We start from the raw sequence: 19,942 nt of genomic DNA, 5'->3' as shown, positions 1-19,942 counted from the left end.
ACTGGAAGAACGAACATAACACCATTTCCTTTGGTAAAGATTCAGATTTTTGCATCGAGTTTTCTACGACCTGTACCTTCTGCAATTAGAACCTAAAGGCTATCACTACGCTAGCCAGGATTTTGGTGGAGGGTCGTAAACAGATGTATGGTAAACGTAATAATGCAGCTGACACCCATTATTATCTAGACGTACCAGTGTCTTTTATGAACTGATTCTTGTAGACATCATCGCTTGTAAGTTACATGAATCAAGAAATTACACCCACTGATTTTTTTTTTTTTTTAATGTTACAAAAGTACCAAATCATTCTTAATTTGCTTGTTTGGGATATCCACATCCACACTCAAAACCCTGTGGCTATTCCTCTCCTTGGCAACCTAGAAAACAGAAGCAACACTGGGAAGAAGATTCTAGGAAATGTTCTTGGCATGTTTTGTTAGAACCTGCCCATATGGCACTACTCCAGTTGTCTGCATCCCATTCCTCTCTAGTCAGGCCCTGGTGTTGACACAACAGACCCTGGGAGGCGATTCAAGCTGCTTTGTCATTCAGCCCCACTCGGGTTTGACTGGGGTGTGCTTTTCAGAAATCTCAGCCCTCACTGTGTATATAGGAGATAGGGGGGTTTTGTTTCGGGCACCCATTGAAGTTTTCAGATTCCTCATGTGGACCTCGAGCTGGGGAATTTACAACCTTGAGATGGTCATTCTCTTTCTTCCAAGTTCTCCAGGACCCTTAGAAACAAGCAACCAGCTCCATTAGACTTTATTTTTACCAAAGTGGTCTGTGGCCCCAAGTACTTGGTCATCGAGAGCCTGGCCTTCCCTAGGTATCTGATTGCAGGTTTTCTGCAGAGGATAGTCACAGTAAACTGTTTTGCCAGAGTCTGCCACAGACCGCAGTGTCCCTGTTACCACTGGAAATAGAGCCATTCATATCTTTACTCAGAACAGACAACCAATCTCAGAAAGCCCAGAATCAACTGAGAGAATTCAGTTTCAAGATTCAAATTTCCTAGAACCACTCCACTTCCTATACCAAATCCTGCTATCAGTCAGGGGTCAGAGCAGCAGAACCACTTGGAGGTATAGGTATAGGCAGGTATAAATGAAACTATTTGTTAAGGGATTTGGCCTCATGCAACGGTGGGAGCCGGTTAAGGAGGCTCCATACGGCTATTGTCTAAGCATCTGCAACTAGAACCTGAAATGGTTGGGTTATAACGGGATATAAAATGGGAAAGCAAGGACAAGTTGGGACCCACAACTTGGGAGAGAGCAGGCATGACCATGGGTCCATGAGCTGGACCCATGAGGCTGGACTGAAATCTGACAGCTCTGACAGCCTCTAAAGGTACAGTATCCTGCAGGAGAACCTGGCGCCATCTGTCACAAAGCTGACATCCGTACATGACCCAGGGCTTGGCTCAGGGAAGGTGGAACAGGGCAGCCCACTGCTTTTCTACACCTGCAGGTGAGCCCACTGGTAGGTGACAATGTGCACAAGCCATAGAATGCCTACCATTTCGTGCCCGCCCTCCAGATCTCCCGTACGTGGTGGGTCTCTTGTGGCCACATGAACAGGAAATGTACAAGGGTGTGAGTTCTGGGAAATGTAGTTGAGCCTAGCAGATCTGGCCCTATTCCAAAGCCACCGCATTGCTAATATTTGTACACTAGGATTAGATATCGCAGAGGATTTCCGGAAGCAGATCAACGAAACTGCTGAAATAGACCACTCTCTGGAGAGAATGGAAAGAACTTACTTTGAATCCTCCCTTGCAACGGTACTTACGGTAAGCAATTGTATCTGTAACTGGTCAAGCTCTTCCCCAAACCACGAGCACTGGTGTTACAAATCTGCAAGTCATGCTGTCTTCAATTAACACTAATCTGATTCTGGGGAGGAAGGAACAGTATTCTGCCGGGCAGAGCACTTTGTCTTAGTGACTCTCTGGTTAAATAGTCCTGCTCCTAATGCTCGTCCAATCTGCAATCACTGTAAGAAGTGCTTTGGCTTTTAATGGTTTGTTAACCAACCCCTATTGGTTAACTAACCCACTATCCTGGGCCTGCCAGAACCCAGATCTAAATGACTTGTAAACTAGGGAAACTGAAGATAGGTAGCTGGGGGTATGTATAGGTGTACACACGCACACACACGCATGTGAGCAAGTGCGTGTACACCACATCCACACAAGTGTTAGCACACATTTCACAGATCACAGCTTGGGTATAGAAAACTCAATATTTTGCTGTAGTTGAACTTAATTTTTGCCTTGAGGAATCAATCTGCTTAATAAGCAGAAAATCAAGGTACTCTTCCCCAGGTGAACGTGGTCAGTCAAGGCAGGTAAAGATGGAAAACCAATGCTCTACCCTCTTTCCGTCCACAGGGGCACCTGAGTCCTCACTCGCCGCTTCACACAGAGGGTAGGGCAGGCTGGGGCCGTGGTCCAGGAGCATCATCTGCAGGACTCAGTGGTCCTGCCCAAGCTCTGGTTTGTGCAGACTGGGGTGCACGGGCTGCAGCCCCAGCGCGGAGGCCCTACACCCTCTCAGCCTCTCAGGAAGCCTGGGCATGGGCTGGGAGGCTCAGAGGGCTGTCGCGTACCCTCCTCGCCTGCTCCCTCTGCGCGGCCGCCATGGCCGGTGGTACCAGAACCTCTGGGAGGCTGGCAGGCTCCCCAGGCCGCACCCCGAAAAGAGGGCCCAGGCCTCTTCGGCTCTCAAACTCCCCAGCATCTCTCTGGGGTTTCTGTTGTTCCTTGCCCACAGTATTACAAAACACCAGATAATGTGGCTCGAAGAACAGACATTTTCTCGCCATTCTGGGGGCACCAGAATCAAGTGAGCCCGCGAATTCGCTTTCTGGCTAGAGCTCTCCTCCCGGCTTGCAGATGTCCGCCGCCTTCTCTCTGTGCCCTCACATGGCCTTCTTTGGTGACTGCAGAGAAAGGGCAAGCTTTGAAGTCTCTCCCTCCTCTTTTTTTTTTTTTTTTAAATTAAATTTTTTTATATTTATTTTTTATTAACGTATAAAGTATTTTGTTTCAGGGGTACAGTGATTCGTCAGTCTTCCACAACTCACAGCCCTCACCATAGCCCATAGCCTCCCCAATGTCCATCCCCGGCCACCCCTGCCTCACTCTCTCCCTCTTCTTGTAAAGGCACCAGTCCTGTTGGATTAGGGCCCCATTCTAATGACCTCATCTAACCTTAACTACCTCCTTAAAGGCCCTGTCTTCAAAACAGTGGAGGTTAGGGCTTCGACATGTGAATTTGGGCCGGTGGGGGGAGGCGGGCGGGGGGACACACAAGTCCATCCATAACACCCCATTCTTGGCTTTAATGGGAAGCAGGGTACAGGTTGTCTTCTGAGAGACAAATATTTTTCTCCTAGAACATGTCATCTCTTTTTGAAGACTTTTTTTTTTCCTTTTTAAAAAATTTAAATTCAGCTAATTAACCCATAGAAGATATTACTAGTCTCAGAGGTACAATTCAGTCATTCAGCAGTCTCCTATAACACCGTGCAGTGCTCATTACATCTCATGCCCTCCTTAATGCCCATCACCCAGTTACCCTGTCCCGTCACCCCTCTCCCCTCCAGTAACCTTCAGTTTGTTTCCTAGGATTAAGAATCTCTTATGGTTCATCTCCCTCTCTGATTTCATTTTTGAGGACATTTCAATGTAGAAACTCTATGTTTTAATCTCTTTGGGTTCTTAGCCTTTGGGTACTCAAAACCTCTATCTCTTTCTCAAAAGTCCAACTCCTTTCTGGAAGTCTGGGAACGTTTCTTAACTATGGAGGGGGTTATATGGGAGTTAATTTAAAAATTAACCAAGCTGTAAATTTAAGATTTATGTGCCTCGCTATCTGTATGCTACTACTCAATTTTTTTTAAAAGAAGCCCAACCATTATTAGCAAAAACTTTGCTTTCATGACAACGCGATGGGTTTCAGAAACCTAAATTTGAGTTAGATTTATTCCACCACAAAGCATGGGCTCTCTCTTGTTGCATTCCTCTCAGGACAATCCTTCCTGAAACTGAAGCATTGGATATGTCTGGCTGAAGGTGGGGATATGGTCACCGTGTAACTTGCAGAGGGCCTGGGGGTTACTTAAGGAGCTTGGTTGGATCCACCAAGAAGAAAAACTCAGATAGGATGGCTGCTTCTGGGCAGGGGAGCTAGCAGCCTGGGAATGTAGGGGTAACATACAGCTTTTTATACATTTACATTTTTTTTTAACTGGGAGCATGGATTACATAAAAAGTAGCATCTGCACCATTAAATGATACTTCAAAATGTCTGCTAAAAATGACATGGAAGGGCACCTGGGTGGCTCAGTGGGTTGAGCCTCTGCCTTGGGCTCAGGTCATGATCTCAGGGTCCTGGGGTCGAGCCCCACATCTGGCTCACTCCGCAGGGAGCCTGCTTCCCCTTCCCTCTCTGCCTGCCTCTCTGCCTACCTGTGACCTCTGTCTGTCAAATAAATAAATAAAATCTTTTTTTTTTTAATGGCATGGAAGATGTCCATGACATATTGTGAATTCAAAAGAGAAAAATAACAGTGGATGTAGTAAGAGCATCTCATGGCTCACTCACACACAGCTGGAAAGAATCACTCCAAAATGTTAGCCCAGGGACTGACGTAGAACCGGGGCTTTCTTCCTTTTGTTTCTACACATCTTTTCTGTTTCGAATTTATGCAACTACCATGTGTTAACTTTTACAATTAAAAATGCTTCCTAACAAAAATATTTTGCCAGTGGGAGTAATTCTGGGTTTGACCTTTTCCTATTAAATTTGGAAGATTTCATTAAGAATTTTAAGCTACAGTTTTGTGGCTGATTCAGACCCTTTACCTTCAGAGAAATTTCAGCTGTGAAGTAATGCATGGGAAGTAATACCAAAAAAGCCTAAACAGTCACCAACAGAGAACATGCCTTGTGTTCCCAGAGGTCTTGAGTGGAACAAAACCGTGAACTTCAATTCACATTTCCTTAAGAAAGCTTGTGGGGTCCTTTCCTCCCTGCCCCAGTTTTAAGAAATTTGCAGTTAAAAAAAAAATTTTTTTTAATTCTGTTTTAAAGAATTGCTTTGGTTTTAAAAAATTCTGGAGAATTTTTTATAGCAGATTATTTAATGAGATTGGTTAGGGTTTAAAGACAATGAGGCAAAGGGAGAATGGGTAACTCGGAGAAAGTTAGAATATCATTTCACAGAAAAACTATCAGTTCAGAGAAAAATTTTTATACCACATTTAGACCGTGGGGACACACAGGCATTTCAAAGGAAAACTTTTGCAATCTTCATAGGGTATAAAGCAGATTTTTAAAAGAAAATATATTATCTATTCTGATGCCTTGGCTCAGAATTATTGACGCTGAGGCTATTTCTTAACATTTCCTATCACTTATATTTTTTTCATTATTCTTTCTCATTGCTATCAATCTATAGTTGTGCATTGGAGACCATGTCTTAATATACTGCACTAACAGGTTTCTGTCATCTTTTATTGTTTCGGTGATGTGACATTGGGCTAGAGGTTTACGGGCTGCAGCCAAGGTGACATTTCTTCCCATTCTCAAAGACAACATAAAAGACAAAGAAGGACAGCCACAAGTTCTAACCAGCTGTCTGCACAGGGATGGTGCTGGGGGACACAAAAGGACATGTACGATTCGTTTTACCAACACACATTCTTTTTTTTTTTCTTTTCAGTGTTCCAAGATTCATTGTTTATGCACCCCACCCAGTGCTCCATGCAATATGTGCCCTCCTTAATACCCACGACCAGGCTCACCCAAACCCCCACCCCGCCCTCCAAAACCCTCAGTTTGTTTCTCAGAGTCCACAGTCTCTCATGGTTCCTCTCCCCCAACTCACTTTTCCTTTCCTTTTCCTAATGTCCTCCATATTATTCCTTATGCTCCACAAGTAAGTGAAACCATATGGTAATTGACTCTCTGCTTATTTCACTCAGCATAATCTCCTTTAGACCCATCCATGTTGATACAAACAGGGATCCTTTCTGACAGAGGCATAATACTCCATTGTATATATGGACCATATTTTCTTTATCTATTCGTCTGTTGAAGGACATCTTGGTTCTTTTCACATTTTGGCGATTGTGGAAATTGATACTATGAACATTGGGGTACATATGGCCCTTCTTTTCACTACATCTGTAACTTTGGGATAAATACCCAGTAGTGCAATTGCAGGGTCATAGGGTAGCTCTATATTTAATGTCTTAAGGAATCTCCACACTGTATTCCAAAGTGGCTGCACCAACTTGCATTCCCACCAACAGTGTAAGGGGGTTCCCTTTTCTCCACATCCTCTCCAACACCTTTTGTTTCTTGTCTTACCAACACACATTCTTGAGTGCAGTGCTCACAGAAAGAAGAATGAACAGCTGATTTGGTATCTTCTGTTCTTTTGTCATGTAATACAATTTTGTAGCTTGTTATAAAGGCCATTACTAACATCTCTAGCCCCATCTAAATTTAAGGAGGAAATGAGCATACCAAAAAAGAAAGAATCATAAACTATCTTTCAGCTTAGATAAAGTTGAGAGACAGTTTTGCAAAACTTCAAAGCAAGGAAGAAAAGGTTTTCCTTGAAGCAAAGAAGACAATCCAAAACCTTCTATGAATATAATGGTATATCAGTTCTCCGGACTTCAAACATCATTGTCAAATTATGAGCACATAATTGTTTGTCTGATGTTTTTGTGTAAGAGCTTTATAGTTCCAGGTCTAAGTTTAGGTCTTTGATCCACTTTGAATTAATTTTTATTTATGGTGTTAGGTAAGGGTCCAAGTTCATTTCTTCCAACTTCAGTTCTTGTTGAAAAGACTGTCCTTTCCCCATTGCTTGGTCTTGGCCCCCTTGTCAAAGGTCATATGTCCATTCACGCAAACTTTTACTTCAGGGATCTCTATTCTATTTCACTGGTTTATCATCACCTCAGTGCCAGTATCACACTGTTTTAATTACTATAGCTTTGTAGCAAGTTGGGAAACCATGAAGTGTAAGACCTTCAGCTTTGTTCTTCTTTTTCAATATATTTTTTTAAGGTTTTATTTATTTATTTCACAGAAAGCTAGAGAGCACAATGGCAGAGGAAGAGGGAGAAACAGGCTCTCTGGTGAGTAGGGAACCCGATGCAGGGCTCGATCCCAGGACCCTGGAATCATGACCTGAGCTGAAGGCAACCACTTAGTCCAGTGAGCCACTCAGGCTCCCTTTCTTTTTCAAGATATTTTTTGGGGAGCTATTTAAGGTCCCTTGTGATTCCACATGAATTTTAAGGTAAGTTTTTGTATATTTGAAAAATCATCCTGGGAATTTTGGTAGGGATTGAACTGACTCTATAGATTGTTTTGGATAGTATTGACTTTCTAATAATATCAAGTCTTCCAACCCATGAACATGGATGTCTTTCCATTTATTTATCTCTTCTTTAATTTTTCAGCAATGTTTTATAGTGTTCAGTGTGCAAGTTTTTCACCTTCCTGATTAAGTTTATACCAAGTATTTTATTCTATTTGATGCTAATGTAAGGGAATTGTCTTCTTTGTTTGTTTTAAGATTTTATATACTTATTTGAGAGAGAGAGATCACGAGCAGGGGAAGGAAGTAGAGAGAGAAGCAAACTCCCCATTGAGATGGGAGCCCGATGTGGAACTCAATCCCAAGACACTGGTATCATGACCTAAGTCGAACTTAGATGCTTAACCAACTGGACTTAGCCAACTGAGATGTTTGACCAACCAACTTAATTTCCTTTCAGAATTGTTCTTTATCAGTGCATAGAAGTACAACTGACTTTTTTGTGTTGACTTTGAACCCTGCTACTTTGCTGAATTTGCTTATTAGTTCTAATCAATTTTGTGCAGTCTTTAGGGTTTTTGTACACATAAAATATCATCTGCCAACAGACATAATTTTATTTCTTCCTTTTTAATTTGGGTGCCTTTCATTTCTTTTTCTTGCCTAATCACTCTGGCTAGAACTTCCACTAATGTGTTGAATAGAAGTGTTGAAAGCTGGTGTTCTTCTTGCCTTATTCATGGTCTTAGAGAAAAAGTTTTCTGTCTTTTACTATAGAGTATGATGGCTGTGGGTTTTTCATATATGGCTTTTATTATACTGAGGTAGTTTCCTTCTATTCCTAGTTTGTTGAATATTTTTATCAGAAAGGATGTTGAATTTTGTCAGATGCTTTTACTGCATCAATTGAGATGATTGTGTGGCTATTGTTTTTTATTCTGTTAATATGGTATATTACACTGACTGAGCTGCTCATGTCAAACCATCCTTACATTCCAGGAAAACAAAATCCCATTCAATCATTGTGTATGATTCTATAAATATGCTGCTGAATTCTATTTGCTATTTTGCATTTTTTTGAGGGTTTTTGTATCAATGTTCATAAGGGATATTGGTCTGCAGCTTTCTTGTAATGTTTTTCTGGCTTTGGTACAGAATAATGCCGCCTTCAGAGAATGAATTATGAAGTTTTTCCCTCCTTTAGCTTTTGGGAAAAATGAGAGAAAAAATGAAGTTAGTTCTTCTTTAATGTTTGGTAGAATTCATCCGTGAAGCCATTGTGTCCAGGGATTTTTCTCCATTGAGAGACTGATTCTATCTCCTTACTACTTATAGGTTGTTTTATTCAGATTTTCTATCTCTTCAGATTTAGTCTGATAGGTTTTGTGTTTCTAGGAATTTTTCCATTTCACCTGGGATATACAATTTGATGGCATATAGTAGTTCATAGTACTCTCTTAAAATTCCTTTTATTTCCTGAGAATTGGTATTAATGTCTCCACTTTCATTTCTGATTTTAGTGGTTTAAGTCTCCTTTTCTTATTCCACCTAGCTAAACGTTTGTCATTTTTGTTGATCTTTTTGAAGAATCAAATTTGAATTTCACTGATTTTCTCCATTGTTTTGTTATTCTCAACTTTGTTTGTCTCTGCTGTAATCTTTACTATTTCCTCTTTCTTCTGGTAGCTTTGGGTTTTGTTCTTCTTTTTCTGTTACCTGGATACATTTGCTCATTTGAAATCCTTCTTATTTTTTTTTTTAAGATTTTATTTATTTATTTGGCAGACAGAGATCACAAGTAGGCAGAGAGGCAGGCAGAGGGGGGTGCGGGGGCAGCACCCTGGGATGTGGGGCTTGATCCCAGGACCATGAGATCATGACCTGAGGTGAAGGCAGAGGCTTAACCCACTGAGCCACTCAGGCGCCCCTGTTTTTCTTTCTTTCTTTCTTTTTTAAAGATTTTATTTATTTATTTGAGAGACAGCATGAGCTGCAGGAAAAGGGAGAGGCAGGCTTCCTGCTGAACTATGATCCCAGGACCCTGAGATCATGACTTGAGCTGAAGGCAGAAGCTTTAACCCACTGAGCCACCCAGGTACCCCTCTTGTTTTTTAAAATAAGCACTCAGAGCTATGAATCTCCACCTTAACACTTCTTTCATTGTGTCACATTAGTTGTGATATCTTTTGTTTTCATTTATTTCTATTTATTTGCTAAATTCTTTTGTGATTTATTCTTTGATGTATTGGTTGTTGAAAATGTGTTATTTAATTTCCACAACTGTGAACTTTCCAGTTTCTTTCTGTAATTGATTTCTAACTTTCTCCCATTGTGATCAGACAAGATATCATCTGTATTTTTTAAATCTATTGAGACTTAGTTTGTGACAGAACAAATGGAGTATCCTGGAAAATGTCCCCTGTGCTCTTGAGAAGAATGTGTTCTTGTTGGGTGGGGTGTTCTGCATCTGTCTGTTGGACTTGGTTGGTTTATTCTGTTAAGTTCTCTATTTTATTGTTTACTCATTTCATGTCTGGTTGTTCTATCCCTTGAGAATGGAATATTGAGTCTATACCAATTATTTTAGAATTGTGTGTTTTTCCCTTCAAATGTTAATTTTTGTTTCACATATTTTGATGACCTGTCATTAGGTATGCAATTGTTTATAACTGTTCTATCCTCTTGCTGTATTGAAACTTATCAATATATAATGTACTTCTTTGTTTCTTATAAGCTTCTAAAATTTAAAGCCTATGTTGTCTGATACTAGCACAGTAACTCCCACTGTCTTTTGATTATTATTTGTTTGGCATATCCTTTTCCAGTCTTTCACTTTCAACCAATTTGTATTTTTGGATCTAAAGTGCCTCTCAGAGACAGCATATGCTTGGATCATGTTTGTTTATCCATTCTGCCAGTCTGTGTCTTTTGATTGAAGTATTTAACCCATTTATATTTAAAATAATTCTTATTAAGAAGGTACTTCTATCACTGTGTCATTTGTTTCCTATATGTCATATAGGTTTTTGTTCTTCATTTTCTGCATTACTGTCTATTTTCATGTTTATTGATTTTTTTGGTAGTAAAGTGTTTTAATTTCCTTCTCTCTCTCTCTCTCTCTCTCTCTCTCTCTCTCTCGTGTGTGTGTATGCATGTGTGTGTGTTTATTCTGTAGTCTTTTTCTTTGTGGGTAGCATTTCTTGCAAGGAAGATCTAGTGATGATGAACTTCCTTGCCTTTGGTTTATCTGGGAATGTCTTAAATTCTCCCTCACTTATGAAGGACAGTTTCGCCAGCTATAGGATTCTTTGCTCTCAGGTACCCCCCCCACACACAACTTTAAGAACCTTATATATTTCAGTTCACTGCCTTCTGGTATCCAGCATTTCTCATTAAAAAAAATTGCTGAAAATCTTGTTAAGGACCCCTTGTACATGACAATTCTCTTGCCACATTCAAATTTATTTTTTGTCTCTCAACAGTTTAATTATAATATATCTTATGTGTCTCTTTAAGTTCATCTTATTTGTTTGTTGAGCTTCATGAATGTTTATATTCATGTCTTTCATCAAATTGGGGAAAATTTTGACAATAATTTCTTCAAATATTCTCTGCCCTTCTTTTTTCTTCTTCCAAGACTCACATAATGTGTAAGTTGGTCCACTTGATGGCATCCCACAGGTCCTTCAGCTCTATTTACTTTTTCTTCAATCTTTTTCTCTTTCCGTTATTAAGACCCAATAATTTTTTTTGAAGATTTTATTTATTTATTTGACAGTCAGAGATCACAAGTAGGCAGAGAGGCAGGCAGAGAGAGAAGGGAAAGCAGGCTCCCCACTGAGCAGAGAGCCTTATGCAGGGCTCAATCCCAGGACCCTGGGATCATGACCTGAGCCGAAGGCAGAGGCTTAACCCACTGAGCCACCCAGGCATCCCTTAAGACCCAATAATTTTAATTGTCCTACTTTCAAGTTCACTGATTTTTTTTCTTTGCCTGTGAATCCCTCAAGTGCATTCTTCATTTTGATGATTGTACTTTTCAGCTCCAGAATTTGTTTTATTTATATCTATTTTAGGCTTTCTATTTCTTCATTGATTATTTCCGTTTTGTCCATATGTCATTTTCTCAACTCTCTTCACAACTTCCTTTAGTTCCTTAGCTCTTTAAGGTAATTGTTTTAAAGTCTTTATGTAGTAGATCTGCCATCAGGTCTTTCTTAAGGACAGTTCTATTGGTTTGTTTATTTGAATTGTCCATACTTTATGTTTTTCTGTGTGCCTTATTTTTCTGTTGAACACTAGACATCTCAATCTAATAATGATAATTCTGGATATTAGAGTCTTCCTCTTTTTCCAGGATTTTCATTTTCTTTTTTTTCCCTTTATTTTCTTTTCCTTTCCTCTTCCTCCTCTTTCTTTCTCTGTCTTTCTTCTTCCTCTGCTCCCCCCTTCTCTTTCTCCTCTTTCTCTCCTCCTCCTCCATCTCCATCTCCATCTCCATCTCTTTCTCCTCCTTCTTCTTCTTCTATTACTGTCAGCTGTTTCTGAGTCTGCACCTTTCTCTTGGCATTCACAGTGATTTTCCAGGTCCCCTCATATATGCAGTTGCTTCTGATTGTCCTGGTCTTTAATGCCTGGCTCCCAAAAGGGAAGAAAGAATAAAATTAAAGGGGGAAAATCCACTGGCCTATTAAATCATGTGGATGTCATTTGCAACAATAGTTTGGCCCACTTCTTTGAGTGTATCTCTGGGATCAGAAAAACCAATCATAAATCATAGCACAAATCACTGATATTTGGAGGAGATGGATTTTGTTTTGTTCTTGTCTTGTTTTACTACCCTGGCTCCCACAGACTGTGTGCAAGCTCCTCCTGGAACATGTGTGTAGCTGTCTGCTACATGCTGGGACATGAGTAGCTATTATTATTATGTTTTAAGATTTTATTTATTTATTTGAGAGAGAGAGTGTGTGTGTGAGCACACGAGCAGAGGGAGAGGAAGAGGGAGAAGCAGACTCCCTGCTGAGCAGGGATCTGGATGCAGAACTCTATCCTAGGCTCCTGGGGTCATGACCTTAGCCAAAGGCAGACACTTACCTGACTGAGCCACCCAGGCACCACTGAGTTAGCTGCTGTGCTAAGAGCTGAAATTGACAGAAATTAAACACAACTTACCATTTTAGTCTTACAGTGGTTAAGTACAGTCTAGAGCTCCAGGGGCACCTGGCTGGCTCAGTCTCTTAAATGTCTGCCTAGCTCAGGTCATGATCCTTGGCTCCTGGGTGAAGCATGCATCAGGCTGTCTATTCAACTGGGAGTCTGCTTTTCCCTCTGCCCCTCCCCCTGCTTGTGTTTTCGCTCTCTCTTTCTCTCTCAAATAAATAAATAAAATCTTTAAAACAGAGTGTAGTCTAAAGTCCCAAAATAGTTAAACCAGACAGCTTTTACTGATGTAACTGTTGTCTACATAGTGAGACAGATTCCTGGTGCTTCCTCCTTCACCATCTTCCCAGAATCCTTTTCTGCTTCACTTTTGAAGGATAACTTAATAGGTTACAGAATTCTAATTGGTAGATTTTTTTTCTCTCTCAACACTTTAAATGTTTCATTTCACCCTCTTCTTGCTTGTGTGTTTCCTAAGGAGACATCACATGTGAATTTTGTATTTGCGTCTTTATAAATGAGGTGTTTCCTCCTCTGGGTTCTTTAAGGATTTTCTCTTTATCTTTGATTTTCTGTGGCTTAAAAATGGTATACCTAGGTGTAGTAGAGAGGTTTTTTTATTTTGTTTGTTTGTTTGTTTGTTTGTTTGTTTTGGCAATTAACATACTTCGTGTTTTCTGAGATTCCTGGATCTACAGTTTGGTATCTAACATTAATTTGAGCAGAAATTCTTATTTATAATTGCTTAAATCTTTTTTCTGTTTCCTTCAGTATTTTTTTTCCTTCTGGTATTTCCATTATGCCTATGTTGCACCTTTTGTAGTTATCCCACAGTTATTAGATATTCTGTTCTGTTTGTTGGTTTGTTTGCTTGTGGGGTTTTTTTTTTAGTCATTTTTTCTTCTATTGACGTATCCTCGACTTCAGAGATTCTTCCCTCAGCTGTTTCTAGTCTACTAATGAGCCTGTTAAAAGCATCCTTCATTTCTCTTATGGTGTTGCTGATCTTTACAATTTTTGTTTCCTTCTTAGAATTTCCAACTCTCTACTTGCATTGCCCATCTGTTCTTGCATGCAGTCTACTTTTCCTTTAGGGACCTTATCATATTAACTCTAGTTGTTTTAAATTCCTAGTCTGATAAATCATGTTACCATGAGTCTGCTTCTAATGCTTGCTTTGTCTCTTCAAATTGTTCTTTGCCTTTGGTAGGTCTTCTTATTTTTTCTTTATAGCCGTGTATGGTGTACTGAGTAAAGGAACTGCTACCAATAGGTCTTTAATAATGTAGTGGTAAGGTGTGGGAGGAGGGAAAGCATTCCCTATTGTGCCTCAGTCTTTTAGTGAACTTTCCAAGTACTTCTCATTCCCCACACCCACCTCCACCTCCTTTCCTAGAACAGGGTGGCTAGAGTGGGCTGGAATTGGATATTTCCCCTCTCCCAGGTGGTTTAGTTTCTGATGAAATCCCAGCAGATTTGGCTCTGGCAAATAGTTTCTCCTGAGAACAGAACTTGTTAACCCCAGCAGATTTGGCTCTGGCAAATAGTTTCTTCTGAGAATAGACCTTGTTAAGAAGAACGGAATGCTCTAGTAATTTTAAAATGATTACTTTTCCCCTTCCTCTGTCAGAAACAGGAGGATATTTTTCTCCAGTATTCACTGTGAGCAACTGGTAGAACTCCTGGAGGTAAAACTCACACAAAAGTGTGACTCCCCCTCCCTACGTGTGGGGTCTCCTGAAGTGTTTAACTTTCAGACTTGTCTGCCATGAGCCTCCAGCAGTTTTTCAGTTATAATTTATGTTTTCTTACCCTGGCACTGGTTTCCCCAAGGGTATCTATACATGGGACTCTGCTCTGGTAACTTGTGATTCGCTTTAACTCCTAATTTTGAAAGCAACAGTTTTCCCCATGACCCCCACTACTCTGATGGATCTAGGAAGGGTTATTAATTTTTCAGTTCAGCTTTTCACTTCCTGAGACACAGTGACAACCTTAAAGTTCCTTACACACTGGACCTGAAATCATAAGTCCCCTTTTCTTTATTCCTCTTTAATATTTTGTTAGCTTTAGTGAAGAAAAAAAAACTACTAAAAGTTTTAAATGTTCCTTTAGGTAAGACCTTGATTGCTACATTCCTATCTTATTTTTCCAGATTCCTTTAAAGAGCTTGGATTAAAGCTACTATTCATGAAAGGGTATTGTCAGCTGAGAATTCTCTGCTCAAATAAGGCCTTTCAAAATTGGAGTTAACTTAAAATATTCATCAAGAGGCCTGGGTTAAATAAACTGTTATATATGCATGATGGTTTACTATATACTGACATGGAACATTGTTCATGATATATTGCTTGGTGGAGAAAAATACCAAGTTGTCCCCAAATATATATGATGTAATTCAGCTTTTATGGAAGTAAATAAACAACTATACACATTCACTCATACACAGAAACATGTAAGTCATTTTTATATATCCCTGTTAAATGTCTTAAAGGAGAGACTACAAAATATTAGCAGTGGTTTCCTCTATTGAGAGGAACTCATTGGGGAGGATGAGATGGGAAGAGGTAGGAACGTTTGCTCATAGCTATATACACTGCTGACAGTGTGTTCATGTTAACCTTCAGCTTTGACTTAACACAGAACCAGAGATAATCCTTGGCATTAAATAAAATTCCAGGACTGTATAAATCTGAAATAAAATAAATAACCGAGAAAGTCAGTGACAAATGCCAAATCCAGGGAAAGAATTTTCTAATTATCATGGCCTAAGAATAGACTCACGCAATCTTATTTCACAGAGGACATTTGTGTACTTGAGGACAAACCATTTCCTATTCAGTTTCACAATAGGACACATTTTTCCTGATCCTAAAACCAAATATTTGTGTGATGTGTAATCTGCTCTGCCTTACCTGGTTCCAGGGATGACATGATATTAATTCCTTTCCAAGCAGCTAAGCAAATACATTCTAAAACCAAAATACTTCATTTTTCAAAGGTATAGAAATCTCTAAACTTCCTTGTTTTAAAACACGGTCTGGGGTGCCTGGGTGGCTCAGTTGGTTAAGGAACTGCCTTCGGCTCAGGTCATGATCCTGGAGTCCCGGGATCAAGTCCTGCATCCAGCTCCCTGCTCGGCGGGGAGTCTGCTTCTCCCTCTGACCCACCCCGCTCTCATTCTCTCCCTCTCTCTCAAATATTAAAAAAAATTAAAAAATAAAACACCGTCTGATATGAAGAGGTAAAGAAGCATACTCAGAGATTATTCTCATGGTACCCCTGACACAAACCTAGAAGTGGCCTCTCTGGTCCTGCATTAAGCCATCAGTTTACATCTAGTTTCAATGTTTCTGGGGATAGATTTGCCCTTCAGGAATTCTAAATATAACCAAGAATGACCTGCTGGAACAACCTGGCCAAATAGGTCCAGGAAACTATGAGGTAAGATGTAAGATGTAAGATACAAGAACCCATGAGGTAAGATGTACTAGGTGGAGTAATGTCCACTAAAAATCATATTCTTTAAAAAAAAAAAAAAATCAGGGACGCCTGGGTGGCTCAGTTGGTTAAGCAGCTGCCTTCGGCTCAGGTCATGATCCCAGCGTCCTGGGATCGAGTCCCACATCGGGCTCCTTGCTCGGCAGGGAGCCTGCTTCTCCCTCTGCCTCTGCCTGCCATTCTGTCTGCCTGTGCTCGCTCTCTCCCCCTCTCTCTCTCTGATAAATAAATAAAATCTATAAAAAAAATCATTTTCTTGCCAGAAACTTAATTAGAAGTAGAGTCTCTGCCAATGTTATTGGTGAAGTGAAGGTGAAGTCATACATTCACACTGGTGACTGGACCCCTAGTCCCGTATGACTGGTGTCCTTACAAAAAGAAAAGACACAGACACACAGGGTGAGGTGAGGCCCACCCACGGTGAGGGGCGATGTGATGACAGAGACAGACTGGAGTGATGAGGTTGTACACTGAGGAACACCAAGGACTGAAAGCCACCACCGTAAGCTAGAAGAGCAGGGGAAGATCCTCCTCCAGAACCTTCTGAGAGAACATGACCCCACTCACACCTTTTGGACTTCTACCCCCAGAGCTGTGAGAGGATACATTTGTGTTGTTTAAAGCCATCCAGTTTGTGGCAATTTGATTCAGCCGCTTTAGAAAACGTATAATGTCTGTTTTTCTTTTTTTTTTTTTTTTAAAGATTTTATTAATTTATTTGACAGAGAGAAAGATCACAAGTAGGCGGAGAGTCAGGCAGAGAGAGAGGAGGAAGCAGGCTCCCTGCTGAGCAAAGAGCCTGATGCGGGGCTCGATCCCAGGACACTGAGATCATGACCTGAGCCGAAGGCAGCGGCTTAATCCACTGAGCCACCCAGGCGCCCCTAATGTCTGTTTTTCAATTGTAAAAGTATTACTAAGTCTATAGAAGATATCTTATAATTTCATATAGAAATGATATGGTAGCATTTTATAAGAAAATTATTTCTGAAAAAAATTGTGTGTATTTTTTAAGTTATAGAAATGTCGAGTATAGAGAAATGTATAAATATATACCCATCAGCTAGATTTAAGAATTATTTTTCCCCTGGGGCACCTGGGCTTAGCCAGAAGAGCATATATGACTCTTGATCTTGGCTTCAACCCCGTATTTGGTGAAGAGAATACTAAAAAAATAGATAAACTTAGAAAAGGAGAATTTCCCCCCATATTTTCCATGTCTGTTTGTAAAGCATTGTGGAATAAATTACATCTATCATGCATATACTCCTAAATGCTTCATTATATAATTCTGAAAAAATGCAGAAATGTCCTACATAGTCACGACACCATTATAATATCAAACAAGATTAAAAATTCCTTAATGAGGGGCGCCTGGGTGGCTCAGTGGGTTAAGCCGCTGCCTTCGGCTCAGGTCATGATCGCAGGGTCCTGGGATCGAGTCCCGCATCAGGCTCTCTGCTCAGCAGGGAGCCTGCTTCCCTCTCTCTCTCTCTCTGCCTGCCTCTCCATCTACTTGTGATTTCTCTCTGTCAAATAAATAAATAAATAAAATCTTTAAAAAAAAAAAAATTCCTTAATGAGGGGTGCCTGGGTGGCTCAGTGGATTGGGCCACTGCCTTCGGCTCAGGTCATGATCTCAGGGTCCTGAGATCGAGTCCTACATCGGGCTCTCTGCTCAGCGGGGAGCCTGCTTCCCTCTCTCTCTCTCTGCCTGCCTCTCTACCTACTTGTGATCTCTCTCTCTGTCAAATAAATAAATAAAATCTTTAAAAAAAAAATTCCTTAATGACATCTAACACCCAATCCATACTAAAATTTCAATTTTGTCCCCAAAATATCTTTTATAACTAGTTTGTTTAAACTACGATCTGATCAAGGACCACATTGCATTTGGCTATTATGTCTCTCGGTACCCCTCACCGTTTTTGTTTGTTAACGTTGTTGACTTGTTGGAGAGACTGAACAATGAATGTTTAGTGGACTGAATTGTGCCTCCCCAAAACTCATGTGTTGATGCCCTAATCCCTAGTTATATCTGGAGGCAGAGCCTTTAGGGGGTTATTAAGGTTAAATGAGTTCATAAGGGTGGGGCCCTGATTTGATAGGATTGGTGTTCTTATAAGAGGAAGAGACATGAAACCCCTCCCCTTCCCCCAATCCGTCCAGGAAAGGCCATGTGAGGACACAGCAAGAAGGTGACTATCTTTGAATTAGGAGGAGAGGCCTCACCAGAAATCTACCCTGCTGGCACTTTGACCTTGGACCTCCAGCCTCCAAAACTGGGAGAAAATAAATGTCTGCTGTTAGAGCCCTCCAGGCTATACTATCTCACGTCATCTGAGTTGACTAATACAACTTTCTCCTATAAAATGTTCTGCCTTTTGGCGTCATCTGTTTCCTCATGGTGGTGTTTAACTTATTTCTCTATCCCCTATGTTTCCCATAGATCAGGGTTTAGATCTAAAGGGTTACTTAAATTCAGGTGAAATACTCTGACAAGTTCTCGTGAGTGATGCTGTATACTTCGTATGTGTCCTAGTTACTGCACACCATACCTGGTAGTTCCACACTTGATGTTAAGTCACTCATTTAAGGAGGTGTGAGCTGATCCCCCCACTGCAAAAATATGTACATGCATTTAGCTTTGATCGAATTATTTCAGATATCCACAAGTTGTTTTCAGAGTCCAGGATTGCTCTAAATGTTTCCATCAGTGAGCTAAGGGAAAGCAGGAGAATTTGCAAAGTATCCCGGAATAGCCTGCGAGGTAGGAGACATGGCTCAATATGTAGGTTCAGAAAACTTTGGATAAAACAAAGATATAACTTTTAAAAAATTAATGTGCCTTTGTCTTTTACCTTTTGATTATAGATCTATGAACTAGGATGTTTTTGATTGTGAGCAACAAACTTGACACGAACTTTCTTAAATAATAAGAGAACTATATTATCTTACCGAAGTGTTGTAGGGCAGGATCCGAGTTAATTATAGCTTTGTCTTAACACATGGGGCTCTAGATTGGTTCTGTGTGCCTATCCACAGCCTTGACTCACCCCGAGGTCAAGGCCTCTGAGGTTACCTGGTGGCCAGTGCTGTGTGTGTCCTCATCCAGGAGAGGGGGAAATCCCAGGAAGAGCTCCTCTTAGTGGCACTTAGAGCTATATTATATGGTGACCCCACTATCTTTGCCACTTTAGCAGCTTACCACTTCTTTCTGGTATGACTTTTTTTTTTTTTTTTTTTTAAGATTTTAGTGTTTTAACGTAATCCCTACACCCAATGTGGGGTTCAAACTCACAACCCCAAGATCAAGAGTTGCATACTCTACTGACTGAGCCAGCCAGTGATCCCTGGAATGACTCTTCATCCTCCATGCAGGCATTTTGGTGGGGTTGCTTGCTACCACTTCCCATGACTCAAGCGTACTACCTGGCCAATCCCAGACATGGACATTGGTGCAGGATATGGCCTCAATTCGGGGCCAGAGGTTGAGTAGGCCCCTTGGAGAAGGGAAGTATGTACACTGGACATGAGTCTTGGATGTAAGCCTGGAGTTGCTAGGATGCCCCCCAAAGAGGATCTGATCAAGAGCAAGTCCAACATAGCAGAAAACAGGGTTAAGAAATGGACAGGGAACAAGTCCAGGTGACAGCATTAGTATGCCTGAAGCAAAACTGCTTCTCTCTACTATTTTTGAACCAAAAAATTGTTGCTTTTATTCTGTTTAAGCCATTTTGAGGCTCTGTCATTCACAAGAGTCATATTTATACTATACTATACTATATTATTATATTATACTATACTATATTATTAATATACTATACTATATTATACTATATCATACTACACTACAGACACACACACACATTCCAAAGTTAAAATACAGGATGCTACATGCAATGTCATTCTTGAATTTGGAGTCA

At 40.5% G+C, this 19,942-nt stretch overlaps 1 long non-coding RNA gene across 1 annotated transcript in view; it reads left to right on the top strand.

Moving 5' to 3' along the window:
* The first annotated feature begins 1,689 nt into the window (after window positions 1-1,689).
* LOC309847360 overlaps window positions 1,690-19,942 on the top strand; it is a 55,496-nt gene continuing 37,243 nt past the window's right edge. Inside the window, exon 1 of the long non-coding RNA XR_014302424.1 lies at window positions 1,690-1,798. This is a non-coding gene — a long non-coding RNA (uncharacterized lncRNA). The remainder of the gene's footprint in view (window positions 1,799-19,942) is intronic.

Source organism: Mustela nivalis (assembly GCF_964662115.1).
Source record: "Mustela nivalis genome assembly, chromosome: 14".
Lineage (NCBI taxonomy): Eukaryota > Metazoa > Chordata > Mammalia > Carnivora > Mustelidae > Mustela > Mustela nivalis.
The sequence above is the reverse complement of the archived record's forward strand: the minus strand, read 5'-3'. Positions and strand labels throughout refer to the sequence as shown.